Source organism: Ursus maritimus, unplaced genomic scaffold (assembly GCF_017311325.1).
Source record: "Ursus maritimus isolate PB19 unplaced genomic scaffold, ASM1731132v1 scaffold_8, whole genome shotgun sequence".
In the NCBI taxonomy this organism is placed as follows: Eukaryota; Metazoa; Chordata; class Mammalia; order Carnivora; family Ursidae; genus Ursus; species Ursus maritimus.
Window position 1 is genome coordinate 52,305,809 of NW_024426996.1, and position 13,419 is coordinate 52,319,227.

At 43.7% G+C, this 13,419-nt stretch overlaps 1 protein-coding gene across 1 annotated transcript in view; it reads right to left on the bottom strand.

Annotated features, from left to right (window-relative positions):
• Nucleotides 1-13,419, bottom strand: part of CUNH4orf19 (chromosome unknown C4orf19 homolog) — a 65,918-nt gene that overhangs the window by 12,564 nt on the left and 39,935 nt on the right. Inside the window, exon 2 of the mRNA XM_008701378.2 lies at nucleotides 3,843-3,892. The gene's annotated coding sequence lies outside the window, so the exon portion shown is untranslated. The remainder of the gene's footprint in view (nucleotides 1-3,842; nucleotides 3,893-13,419) is intronic.

Here is a 13,419-nt window from a genome sequence, read left to right on the forward strand (position 1 = left end):
TTGGAATTAAACAGAAGGCATACAGAAGTTTCACGTCTGTTAGCCTGGGTCACCCCTCTAGATCCCTCACCAGTCCCCCATCCTCCCGTACCCTTGGTGGGAACTGCTGTAGGGGAAAAGTTTGAGTAGCTCTGCCTTTATCCTCTGGGGTATAAACTCCTAAGAGCAGGCTTCTGTTTGGAACAGATGCGATGTTATTCATTACAGAATCAAGGCTGGGGTGTGTGTGGGGATCCTGGTGGACACCGGGCAGCAGAGGGCTCCTGGGCCTGGATGGGGCCGGATACCTTGCATTTCTAACAAGCACCCAGGTGATGCTGATGTTCCTTTCTGGGGACCGCACTTCGAGAACGGCTGCTTTACTGCTGTAAGGATACCGAGGCAGTCCAGGCCTCTTAATTTTGGTCAAAACTCATACCTGTCATCACTGTTCCTAATCCCATCCCCAACTGGGGCAGTTTTCCAATCTTCTTAAGTTTCTAAAAACCTTGTTTTCCAGGATTTTCTTTTAAACACTTTCTAAAATTATATTCGGTCTATTATCCTTCTCTATGGGGTTGTTAACAGGGAAAAGTTAAAATAACCAAGTGTCTAGAAATATGGGATCAATTTGAACCACCTAAGGTTCACTAATTGGGAAATAACTGGCACAAATCTACGACGGTGGGCTGGTCCACTGCCTGTCTGCTGTGAGATCCGTGCCTGCCAACTGCTGCTGGCTCCGGGTCCCAGGGCACTGCGATGCTCAGGAGTCCCTGCCCTCTGGATCTGGGTGGGTCCCACCCATGGAAGGTGCTGGTAGAAGAGCAGAGGGGGAAGATGGGAGAAGCCAGGCTATTTCTCCCTTTCTCTCTCTCTCTGCTTGGACAGTATCCTGTCCATCCTGGCACTGGCCGCATCTCCTTCACAGTCCTGGATGCAAACAGCTCAGCCCTCCATGGTTCAGCTACTGCCCCAGCATCCGGTTCTGCCCCTCCCCCTACGGTGCTCCTGTCTTCCTGCCTTGACCATCGCTGTGTGGCCTCACCAGTTGGTTTCCCAGCACTGACTCTAACTTCCCTCTGTCTGAAAGGAGAGGTTCCTGGTTGTGACTGGCCCTAGCCTAACACAAACAGCATCCTGGTCAAAGGCTTTCCAGCTAAGCTACAGAAGACTACACGGCGACAGGATCAGACTCCGCAAAAACCGGTACTTTCCAAAGCGCATGCTGTTGCTTGCTGCACACCTGACACAGGGCCCGTCATGGGGGATGTCAATGGTTGGGGAAGGGACTGAAGCCCCTCCATCATCTCCATCAAGTTCTCTTCCCTTTCTCACCACAAATCAGTCTGTTTCCTGTACAATGTAACTTCCTTACAAGTCTCTATCTTCCCTTCCAAGCTCTTGAGCCCCCCTTGCATCTATACAGGGCGTATTCGAAAACTGCCGCTGGACAAGGAAGAGGGGCACAAGGCCCTTCCTGCTATTTTTAGTAATCTCACGGAAAGACTCAACATCGTCGATGGGTGTGGGTGATGGTGGTTAATAAGTACACTTCTAGATGTTCTTCACGGGTGTAAAATAAGGAAGTTGTTCCCTATTATCAGTATAGGCACCGGCCGTACGGACCCTTTCCCCATCATCAATATAGTGTCAGGAAGCTGATTTGTAATATGCCCCTAAATGCTTCGGTGAGGCTCCAAGTCAACAGCTTAAGACAAACATCTAAAACTCTAAGCGTTGGTAATCCAGATACCCCCCCACCCCCGTGCTTATCAAAGTGCTTCCGAAGTATATCTTGAAGAAGTCAATGCACGTTATCACAGACAGCTCGGAGGAGAAAGTGACCGGGACCATATACAGATCCCAACTAATATCTACATAATCTCATTTAAAATAACAGATTTTCATCAATGATGTGGAATTAGATGTTTCCCCCAAATTCTGCTCCTTGGGTAGAATCTTGTTGGTTGACGAACCAACAGACCATGCCTCTGAAAACCAAAGCAAGAGTGCTGTTCAGGGATAATCACCACGGCACCAAGATTCAGACCCAACTGAAGATGAGGGGGAAACCATGACCTTCTGAATGGCTTTTACTTTCCAAGAATCTGAACAGGTGCATTCTGGAGCACCTTCAAATAATAGGAATAGAGCTTATTCGAGAAGATTTTTAAAATCTGAAATGAAGATGATGTGTTTTTACTTAACGCGTGTAGTTGTTTTTCTCACGAGCGCTCAGGGGACCCCCTTCTGGCACAGTCTTGACCACCACGGTAACAGTATCATTGGACAAAACTCATCTCGACTCAGTTTGCTGGGCTCACCTACTGACTTTGGTTCAAGCTGCATAGGAAGCTCAGCATCGCCCATCTTTAGTGGGGTATCTGCTTAGAAAAATGAGAGATGCCCTTGGCATTAGCACATGATCGCTTTGATTTTTCTGGCCACATTACCAGAAGGACTGGCCAAAGAACATGTATAAAATCAATGGGAGGTCTAGGAGAAGAGGAGGAAGACACCTGAAAATCTAGTATGTAGAAGACAGTCTAGTGTTGCAATTATGGGAATGGGCTCTGGAGTCAAAATCTGGATTGGCCTGTTCAAAGCTGGGTGATCTCCAGTGAGCCCGTTAACTTCTCAGTTTGCCAGCCATCAGATGGGGAACACAGTAACATGTAATCTCTCAGCGTTCCTATTAAGACCACGTGATTTAGGGGACGCCTGGGCGGCTCAGTCGGTTAAGCATCTGCCTTCGGCTCAGGTCATGATCCCAGGGTCCTGGGAGCGAGCCCCATGTTGGGCTCCCTGCTCTGTGGGGAGTCTGCTTCTCCCTCTCCCTCTGCCTTTTGATCCCCCTGCTCGTGCTCTCTGTCAAATAAATAAATAAAATCTTAAAGAAAAAAAACCATACAAGCAGATGACTCGTGTTAACACGATTAAAATGCGTCACCCGTTGTTACATAAGGAGCCCCTTAGTAATCTTGGGAAGACTAAGAAAGGCTTGTGGGCAAAGGGGAGCAGATAATGGTGCTGGTGGAGTTCTGAACCACATTCCAGGGGGAATGCAACATGAATGCAGGAATGCTGCCTCTTACACTGTCTCTCTTAGACCCACCCTCTTCTCTCCATGTGCACTGCCCTGCCCTGCCCACAACATTATCCACCCGAGACATTGGCCATACAGAAGTCACGTGATCTTTTTAGGACACAAATCTGAATCATATCACTCTCCCTGCCTATAAAGCTTTTCAAAGGTGCCCAATGCCCTCAGGATATTTAATAACACATAATAATGATGATGATGATAAAAATATCAAACTTACACAGAGCTTCCCAGGTACCTGGGAATCTACTTGCTTTATGGGTCTAATTGATCCCCATTATTTGTGGATTCCATATTTGCTTTAACTCATCTAACTTGCTAAAATTTATCTGCAATCCCCAAATGAGTACTCACTGTGCTTTTTCAGCCACTTGTGGACACGGGCTGAGTGGCAATACGTTTGAGTTGTCTGATGGGCATGTTTCTAGCTAAGCTCAAACAAGGCGATGTTCCGCCACCTTGTTTCAGTTCCTCATATTGTAAATCTTTCAGTGTGAAGACTTAGTTGGGTCATGCTCGTTTCACATGCTCTAGAATTGTATACCGAAACAACACAAGTAAAAAGGAAATAACGACATTCTACTCAAACCCGAATGAAGCCAGAAAGAAACAGACTTTAGGGATTGCTTGGTTTACTGGCTTTAATGTTTCTGGTAATAAAAACTGTAGTGAAAGACTGAGTAGTGGAAAATTTAATGGAAAACGGAAAGAAGAGACCTTTTTCCCAAAGCATGAAGAAGAAAAGAAAATAGCTTACCTGTTGTGGAGATTGTCCATTAGGTTTCTCTCCAAGTTTAACTTCTCTTCCTGCAACAACAAAAAAAGTTGCAAATTGAGTCTGCAAGTTGCCTCCTGTTCCCAGCCAAGCCACACCTTGAAAGTGACAGCAGACAGCGTGTCCCGAGGGGGGGCTAGGCAGCGCTGTGGGGGAATGGAGTTCCTGGCTCAGGAACACAGAGTCTTGAAACCCACCAGGCCTGGGTCTGCAGCCCAGCTGCTGACTATCAGCAATCAATTAACAATCCAGCCAAATTTTAGTGTTTTCTTCTATAAAATAATGTTGTAGTGAAATTTAAATGGCGCAACACGTAAGCAGTCTATCACATGCTGGGCATGCTGTAATTGTTCAATAACAGAAAACTACAGTTGTTATTTAATAAACATCACATGACCATACGCCTCTTCTCTGATGGGTGAAGTTTCAAGTAAACAGAAAAATAATTCAAGGAATCTGCTTCCAGGAGATATATCAAACAGTCCAAATTTCAATGAATACATGTACAATATTTTAATAAAATTCATAATTTAGAAAATAGTTTTGCCTAGTAAAACTAATGATATGTGAGATTTGAGAAAGTAAAGCTAATGTTCAGATTTTTACCAACTTTTCTGTGATTATTAGAATAATTCACTTATATATGGACACAACTTTTTCAAAGAAATGCTCTTAGTCCATTCCCAAGTAAATCACTTCTTGAGATCATGAATTCTGCCTCAAATTTGTCATATAATATCAGAATGTTTATATCCTTTTGGTAATTCATTTTCATTTTCTTGTCAGCAATGTGTTTTCACTCAGTATTATTTCTTATTGCTTAATAATTTGTTAAAATCGAATACATTGCCCAAATGTCACATGATTCTATTATTATTATTGTTTTTCAGATTTTATTTATTTTTTTGAGAGAGGAAGAACACGAGCAGGGGGACGGGCAGAGGAAGAAGCAAACTCCCCACCGAGCAGGGAGCCCCAATGCGGGGCTCAAACCCAGTACCCTGGGATCATGACCCGAGCCGAAGGCAGACACTTAACTGACTGAGACACCCAGGCACCCCATGCTTCTATTATTCTTAATTTTTTACCACAGTGTTCCTAATTCAACTCAAATATTACTTGGTAAGGAAGACACGAGAAAGGCAAGCCCTTGGGGAGCTAGCCATCTGGTTGTGGAGGGCAAGGAGATATCAGGAGTTTACAAATCACTAAAATATTATGCAGGGTACAAATTATGCCATCAGAGGCACACACACTAAAGGGCTAGGGGGTTGTACAACCGGGGCCAGCAGCACCTGAAGCAGGCATTCACTGGAATTTGAGAGAAACCATGGTAGATGGAAACATAATGATGGTGAGATGTGGTGGGAGGGCCTTGCAGGTAGAGAGAACAGGACAAAGAGGAGATGGGAAAGGATGGAGTCTTATTTAGTGAACAAATAATTGAATTCCTACTGTGTGCCAGGCACCAGGAAACTGCAGTGAATGGGACACTGTGTTGTCCCCTTATAAAATCATAGCCCTATACGCAAAAGAGGGAATATTCTGGATTGCTTGGTGTTTAAAGAACGTGGAACTTGCCATGTGGTTGGTGGACTTGCCAAGTGTCAAGTGCCTCATAGGAAACCAGCTGGATGTGGCAGTTTGGAGTTTCAGGTGAGAACCTATGAAGAGTGGGGAATGAACCTTGAAGACGGAGCATTTAGACTGGGATCCACAGAATGAGATGGAGCCAGCCACGCATAACAGCTCTCAACAAGCCATCCTCTTGTTCAGAGGCCTGCAGTGGTTCTGCATTGCCTACCCAGTCTTTAATGACCTCAGCTAGGCACCCAGGGCCTTCCACAATATGGCACCAGTGGCTCTGCTGGATTATTTCTGCAACTTCCCCAGCTACTCCTACTTCCAGACCATCTGGATTTTTTGCTCTTTCTAAACTTGCTTATATTTTCCTGTTTCTATGCCTTTGCACATATTATTTCTCCCAGTTGGTATGCCTCTCTGCCCATTAATAATCTGCAAAATTCTGACCCTTCACACCTCATTGCAGGTACCATCTCCTCCATAAAGGTTTATTTTAAAAATCCCCATTAAAGGTAATTACTTCATTCTTTTCATCTCTATAGAATGTTTAACTTCTTGGATGGCTCTGATCACTATTTGCCCTGGATTATAGTGATTCACTTATGCAACGTTCCCTCCATTAGACTGTAAACTTGTAGTAGGGAGGGGTCATGCCTTTGTCATTGTTTAGCCACATGTGGCATCCTCTGACACAGTGACTTGCACATAGATGGTACATGGCATATCTTTTAACAGTGCGAGTTATAAGTATCATTGAAAACTTTAAGACGCTTAATGCCAATGTATTATTAAACAGTGTACATATTTAATCAAATCTAAGACGTACATGTATTCATTTGCTTTTTAACACTTTTTTAAAAAAGATTTATTTATTTATTTGAGAGAGTGTGAGAGCAGGGGGAGGGGCAGAGGGTGAGGGAGAAGCAGACTCTCCGCTGAGCAGGGAGCCCGACGTGGGGCTCCATCCCAGGACCCTGAGATCATGACCTGAGCTGAAATCAAGAGCTGTCTGTTTGGCCCACTGAGCCACCCTGATACCCTGCCTTTTAACACTTCTAAAACTGAAATGCATCTTACAATCACTGGCACATTATGGTTAAATTGGTGGCATTATTTTCTATTTTTGTGGTATATAAAATAATAGTACATATTATAATCTATGACATCTAATATTCAATGAAATATGGTATTTTAATTATTGTTTGTTATCTCGGGAATATAGTACGCATACACTTTACCAATAATATCCTATGTTAAATGAGTGTCAGCCTTAGACTCAATTATATGAATATTTTATGAGTATAAGACATGGTCCATTTACCCAAGAACCTTCTAAGATGAAAACTGAGAATATCCAGAGATGGAGTAAAAATTTTATCACCTCTAAGCACTTATATAAAGACCATCTATCAAAACAAAAACAACAACCATAAATAAGACACTTCAAAGAAATTCTGTTTTTCCCCCAGAATGAGTTTTTGAAATAAATTCTTTCAAAAGAAAATATTTTGGGACACCTGCCTTGCTGGTGCCATAGGTACGTGACTAATTTATTTGCTGGGCAAGATAGCATTGACATTACACTGGGCTGTACATGGTGAGGACCCAGTGATTAGTAAAGCTACTCAGTTCTACGTATCATGGGAGTTTAGGAGAAGCAGCAATCCCAGTGTAGTTGAGATGCCAGGAAATGCTTTATGGAAAAATAGGGACATGAGAGGTGGTAGAAATTAGAAAGGACAGTTTTAATAAAAACAAAAGGGTAGGAAAGAATATGACTTGTACAAAGACAATGGAAAGGCCCATGCTGTGGGTTTGGGGATGGAAATGGCATATGTGATGAGGTTACTGGTGCCCTTGAAAGTAGGCACAGAAGGCCAAATGTGACATGATTGGGGATGGGAGTAGGTTCTCGAGCAGCAAATGGCAGGATGGTAGCAATATATTAGAAAGCCTCACCAGCTAGCAGCAAATGGGGAAAATTACAAGAGTTATGTACGGAGAGACTTGCTAAGAATTGATCCTTTGAATTAAGTGACGAGAAGAAAAGAGCCTGGTGTGGTGGTGTCAAAGAGAAATCCAAAGCAAAGAGCAAATTTGGAAAACTATTTTTTCAAGGTTTCCTTGGTTTTTGAGTTAGGCATTGATTTCTACTGGCCCTGGTTTCTCTTAGCAATTTGGTTTATACACTTACTATATATAGTGTCTTGGGAAAGTTATGTTGCCTCACTATCCGTTTTGTTATGTGTAAAATAACAATTATGATAGTACCTTTTTCAGAGAGTAGTTAGGGTTAAGTGAAAGAACATAGTAGAATATAGGGGCGCCTGGGTGGCTCAGTCAGTTGAACATCTGCCTTCCACTCAGGTCATAATCCCAGGTCCTGGGATAGAGCCCCGCATCATGCTCCCTGCTCAGCGGGGAGCCTGCTTCTCCTTCTGCCTCTGCCTGCCCCTCCCCCTGCTTGTGCACGCACATGCTCTCTCTCTCAAATAAATCTTTTTTTTAAAAAAAGAACATAGTAGAGTATGGAGTACAGTGTTGCACAAACTGTAATCTTAACGTTAGCTATGATTTTTCATTCATTGTCATTGTCACCATCACCATCATCATCATCACCATCACCATCACCATCATTATCATCATCATCATCACCACCATCATCATCACCACCATCATCACCATCACCATCATCACCATCATCATCACCACCATCATCATCATAGCCACCATCATCACCCTCATCACCATCACCACCATCATCATCATCACCATCATCACCATCACCACCATCATCACCATCACCATCACCATCATCATCACGACCATCATCATCATAGCCACCATCATCACCATCACCCTCATCACCATCACCACCATCATCATCATCACCATCACCACCATCATCACCATCACCATCACCACCATCATCACCACCATCATCATCATAGCCACCATCATCACCATCACCATCATCACCATCATCAACACCATCATCACCATCGTCACCATCACCATCATCACCACCATCATCATCACCATCATCATCATCACCATCATCATCACCACCATCACCATCATCACCATTATCATCATCTACCAGTCAGTTTCTGTTTTTCTCCCTGCCACTCACTGGAAGCTCCTTGAGTCCAATGATCACATTGTCTTTGTTTTTTCAAAAAGGAATACAAAGTGGGACTTCCACAGATATGTACTGAGTTTTATGGAAAAAAAAAAAAAAGCCAGATCTCCATGATCTGGATTTGTGTGACAAAAGGATTTGTGTAACAAAAGAAGGAATTAGTGAAATTATTCCTATGCTTGGAGGCCGACAAATGGGAGGAATGGTGGTTCCACAAATAGGGCAGGTGGAAAGAGAAGCAGCTGCAGTAGTTGAGAGAGCCCGAGTTCACCATTTAGCTGACTGAGTTGAAGTGATGGGTGGGGAGATGGTAAGAGAAAGGTGCAGGCAGGACAAGCACAGCCAGCCACCTCCCGTGACAAAACAAGAAGACGCTACATATGCTCCCAGGGAGCGCAACAGTCAATAAAAACAGAAAGCCCACGGATGTGACGTCAGCAGTGTGGAAATCAGCAGTGTGCGAAGCCAGGAACCAGCCCAATTTAGCAGAATCCTTAAAGGCTTTGGATAGTAGGGACGAAGAGGGGAGGGCGAGAATCAGAATGATTTGGAAGGTGTGTAAGAAGTAGTTAGGTTCCTAAATCTCTTTCTGCCTGCCCAGCTCTTGGGGTGGTTTCCACTCTCTCTCATCCGAAGAATGTAAGTTCAGTGTCTGGAAAGGGTAGAGCAGGGTTTCTGGACTAGGAACATAGTAGAGAACACACAGCAGCGGGCAGGGGTGCTGAATCCAAAACTGGGGCTTAAGTGAACGTGTGCACATGCAGCACAGAGAGCCTCAGCCTGCTACCCTGCTCGGCTCCGGGAATGCTGGCACTCACCGTCTAGCTGTCCTCCAGACATCTGAGGAAAGTCTCTAACAGGAAAGACAGACTGAAAGCACCCAACCTGCCAATGAACCAACAAAAAAGCACTTAAAACTAGAAGTAGGGAGAAGAAAACCAAATTGGAAGTTAAAACAAGACAACAGGGGCGCCTGGGCGGCCCAGTTGGTTAAGTGTTTGACTCTCGATTTTGGCTCAGGTCATGATCTCAGGGTGGTGAGATCGAGCCCCTTGACGTTGGGTTCCGCACTCAGCAGGGAGTCTGCTTGAGATTCTCTCTCTCTCCCTCTCTCTCTGTCCCTCTCCCCCACCCCAGACTCTCTCTTTCTCTCTTTCAAATAAATAAATAAATCTTAAAAAAAAAAAAAGATGAATATTTCGATAGAGAATCTGGAAGAAAAAGATGAGGAAATCTCATATAAAGTAGCAAAACAGATAAAGTTATAGAAAATCAAATAGAAAAGACAAAAGAAAATTAGAGGACCAGTTCAGGAGGTCCAACATCCAAGTAACAGGAGCTCCAAAAAGAAAGAACAAATAAAAGGAGGGAGGGAATTCATCAACAAAGTAATTTGAGAAAACGTCACATAATTGAAGGACACGAGTTTCTAGATGACAGCACTCACCAAGCGCCCAACACAATCAAAACCAGACTCAACATCAAGCCACACCGTTGTGATATTTCAGAACTGGGATCCTATATAGGCTTCTAGAAAGAGAAAACCAGATCATATCTAAAGAGTTGGGGATCAGAATGGTTTTAGACTCCTTAAAAACACACACACACACACACACACACACACACACACACCATTCTAAACCAGGCCAAACGACCAATTAAATGAGAGGGTAGGATAAAGATATTTTCAGATATGAAAGGTCTCAAAAAATGTACCATTCACACTCCTTCCCCTTCTGGGAATGAAGCTATTAGAAAATGTAACAAATGAAGTAGTAAACTAAGAGGGGAGGCAAGGGATATAGGAAAGAGGACATTAAGCACAGGAGAAGGACAAATGTGTCCCCCAGGACAATGGTGGCCGAGATCCCAGAATGCCAGCAGTGGACACAGACACAAGGACAGCTTGTTCAGACTGGACAAGGCAAGAAGGCTCCAGGCAGTTTTAAGAGAGGAAATCGATAGAATCACTTTGGGTTCCGGAACCCAAGGAACAGATACATACAGTAAGAAAAGAATTCGGGGGTTGAATCAGTGAAGTATGCAAAATACTGAAAAAATGAGCCATTTATGACTCCAGAGAAAAAGCTATGTGGGAAGGGAACGGTAATTCTATACCTGGACTGGCTGTGAACAGCATTTACAGAGTTCTAGTAGATACTAGAGATTCACCAAACTAAAACTGGAGGAGGTACACAGTGGGGATTGGGAACATTTCTTAGGTGCCGTGGGGCAGGGGATGGAAGCTAAATCCACTTCCATAATGGAAGATAATGTCTAAAACAGAAAAGAAAACCAAGACATGGTAATAGAAGCATTCATTTAGAGAAACAGAGGCAAATACCCCAAATAATCAGCTAAAAAAGTGATTTTTCCAAAAAAAAAAAAAAAGAGGGTTTTCCTTGGAGGAAAGAAAAATGTGGTCACAAGTGAGCAGTCTGGGCTTCATTTGAAGATGTGGGAATCAAACTAGTCATAAGAGCAAAATCTCAAGAAAGGGTAAGCTGATAGCAAGAAGTAACAACGATGCTTTTGAGAAAGTGGAGTCAGATCCATGTACTTAACCTACATTAATTATTCAACATCCAGCACTGTGGGCCAGGCCATGTGCTAGCAGATGATCACAGCAGATGGGATAAGACATAAAGCTTCTAACCTAGTCAGGTGGGCAAAACACTAATAATCATGACCCAGTGATATGACAGAACTTACAGGCAAAGTATTATGAAAATGTGGGGACCAGCCATTCAGAATATTCTGGAGCTTTGCGTACAATATGGTAACTACTGGCCCCCTGTGGCTAAATTACTTAAAATTAAATACATTAAAAGTTCAACTCCTCGGTTACACCAGCCAGCCATGTTTTAAGTGCTCAAAAGCTACCATATTGGGCAATGTAGACATAAAACGTGTTCCCCATGGCAGAAAGTTCTATTGGATGGTGCTGATCCAGAGGTTCTTAAATGGTGATTTTTACAGTGTTTTCAAGTACACGAAACCCCTGAAGGGAATCACATTCCATGGGTCTATTAGTAAATAAAGCTTTGCAGAGCTTGATGTTTAACCAACTAAGTTACCTGAACATGGAAAGGAATTTTTACTCTGTTAGAAATTTAGTTTTCAACTGGAGCCACCCAGGGAGCTAGTAAAGGACATTTCTTACGTCCCCTGATCCTATTTGACCACGCACGGATGTTGGGAGCAAATGCTGCTGGTGACCAGACTCTGTGAGTCTTTGGGAAAACACTTCTGCATAGTGGAAGGAGGAAAAAGTTCTGGAGAATGCAGAAACTCCCGAGTTTGAATTTTGGCACCACTACTTGTTAGCTCTGTGGCCTCAAGCAAGTCTCTCAACCTCTCTGGGCCTTTGTTTTTTTTAGATGCGAGGAGCAGCGTAGAGAAAGTGTGGGTCGTGGATTGGGATACACAAGCGGCAGAAGCACAAAGATGGCAGTCGCCATTCTTCTCATTGTTCTTAATCTCCAAAAGGCAATAGGTAGGCTGCTGAAGAGGCTGCCCCCCCTGCCCCCCCGCACTGGAGGAGAGGGCTGGCTCTTTCATCGCATCACTACCCTGTTTTCTGGCTTTTGTTAAAGGATCTATCATTGATCAGGAATGGAAGTACCTATAACAGGAAGGGGAATTTCTGTTCAAGGGGGGCAAAGAGAAGAAGGGGGAAGGGCACTGACACTTATCGAAAGCCCAGGACATGCCAGACCCAGTGGTCTGGAGAAGGGGAAGGATGTGAGGGAGGTAGAGGGGAAGGCTTGTGGGTGCTGGACAGACAGCATGGTGGGACATATGGATGCAGGTCTGTGGGGAGGGACTGAATGCCACGCTAAGGGCCCCCCTTGATGAGACCTGCAGTTCATAGTAACAGGCGGGGGCAGCGTGTTGGGCTCGAGGGTGGACCCAGAGCAGAGGTGGCTGAGGTGAGCTGAGCCAGGCCGTCTCTTAGCCGCAGACGGTCTTCGCTCAGAGCTTATACTACGTGGTGGACAGTCCGTCCCTCCTATCTTCTTTAACTTCCATGAGGAGAAAACCAAAGTTTCTTTCCAAGTGGAGTTAAACTCTAAATATGATAAGCCTGAGTTGGCACCAACACTGGTTGCAAGAATTAACTTTTCCTGGTAATTTGTAAGTGCATTCAGGCCTGTTTTCGGGGTTTCTTTTAAGGGTTTTCCCCACCCCCACCCCCAGGCAGGGCCAATATCTGAATAGAAAGAAAAGATCTCCAGCTGGGCTCCTTTCTTCGAACAAGCTTTGCAAGCTTTGCAACATCTTCCTTGGATGCAATTCAGCTGGGGGCCTTCCCTGTGTTCCAGAGGAATTTTCTGCGTCCTCACACAGGGGCCCTTTGTTGTCTGAGGTTATGAGAAGTTAACCAGGACTTCGCACAAGGAAATATCTTCTTCTTGTGCGAAGCACTGATCAAAGAGGAATGCCATTTAAACCAAAAAAAACCAAAACCAAAACCAAAACAAAACAGAAAAACAAAAAGAAAACAGAAACAAATAACCAAAAAACCCCTCCCCCCAAAAAAAACCAAAAAAGAAAAACCACCCCACACCAAAACCATGATTTATATCTAGAATCTCTACAGAAAAAAGAGAGATCCGAGTTACCTCAGGAAAGCGCAATCATCTACAGTATAGAGTGTAAAATTAACTCATCTATTGACGGATTTTAAAGCTTAGTCCTTGGTACAAATTCTAAGTACTATTAAGTATCAAAACTTTTTTTCTTTTGCATCTGTTCTGCTCACAAATATCTCCAATCTTTTCCAAATGCTTAAAGAAGTTTTTCATTAAAAAATGATATGTAGGGGCGCCT